Source organism: Sminthopsis crassicaudata, chromosome 5, assembly GCF_048593235.1.
Source record: "Sminthopsis crassicaudata isolate SCR6 chromosome 5, ASM4859323v1, whole genome shotgun sequence".
Classification (NCBI taxonomy): domain Eukaryota; kingdom Metazoa; phylum Chordata; class Mammalia; order Dasyuromorphia; family Dasyuridae; genus Sminthopsis; species Sminthopsis crassicaudata.
Window position 1 is genome coordinate 139,632,082 of NC_133621.1, and position 1,192 is coordinate 139,633,273.

Below are 1,192 nucleotides of genomic sequence, written 5' to 3' on the forward strand. Positions count from 1 at the left end.
TGCTAACTTATAGTGTGCCAGGTACAGTGCATATTCTTTTAAAAATAATACAAATCTTTATAATGTTTTTATGCCATTTCTTGAACATGTAATATGATTATATAAAATGCAACTTGTAAACAGTCAGTTTCTTACCATTGATCCCCAGCTTATCTGCAAATGTGATTCTTCTGAGATCAATTTTTAAAATATATAGCAAACAACTGATGTCAAGAAAGTTGCTGGTGATCGGTGCCTATTGAACAGTTAACTTTTTCCTACAGTTATGTCTTCATCTTGTAAAAGAAATATTATCCTGTGTTCGCTTTAGCAGCACATATACTAAAATTGGAATAATACAGAGATTAGCATGGCCCTTGAGCAATAATGACACGCAAATTCATGAAGTGTTCCATATTTTTTTTCCTAGTATTTTGGGGAAATTAGCACTATAGCATAGATTGCAGGTTCTGTTTTTTTTTGTTTGTTTGTTTGTTTGTTTGTTGTTGTTGTTGTTGGGTTTTTTTTTTTTAAGATTACTCTTAATTTATTTTACAGGAAAAGAAAACACTAGCAAATGGTGTCATTTGATTTTGTATAACTTTTTTTATCAATAAGTTAGTATATCAATAAAAAAATTTTACTTTTCAAAAAAAAAGAAACATTATCCTTTAGAATAGTAATGTGTGTGTATGTTTGTATACACATATATACACATCCATCTATCTTTTTATCTAATCTGTCTGTGTGTATAATTTTTATCATTTATAAAGAACTTTACAAGCAATGACCTTTGTGAGATCATTAGTATATCTACTAATAGACTTTCATAGACAAGGATACTTAAGTTCTAAGAGATTAAAGGATTTGCTTCCAACCAGAGCAGGCAGGACTAGAATCTAGCTTTTTTGCCTCTGAGTATAATGATCTTTCCATTATATTAAGTTACTTCTCCTCATGAAGCAAAACCCTTTTTTCACACTCAATTTCTCATGCTTTGATCCCTCACTGCCAACATTGCTTCATAATGTAAAAAAAAGCCTCAAAGCTTTAACTTGAATGGTGGCCAAACTCAAAGGTACACAGTGCTAAATTTGATTTCAAATCTAGAAAATCAAATGGATTTTGTTTTGGTTCAGTTTTTATTCCCATCTTAGCCTCAAGTCCTTCATGTTGCTCCATAATAGAGGATACCAACTGTCACTGAGAACTG

The 1,192-nt window shown here is 30.9% G+C and overlaps 1 non-coding gene across 1 annotated transcript; it reads left to right on the forward strand.

Moving 5' to 3' along the window:
• Positions 1-297: 297 nt before the first annotated feature.
• On the forward strand, positions 298-401 carry LOC141545285 (U6 spliceosomal RNA). Its single transcript, XR_012482963.1, has one exon. It is a non-coding gene; the product is annotated as a U6 spliceosomal RNA (small nuclear RNA).
• Positions 402-1,192: the final 791 nt, after the last annotated feature.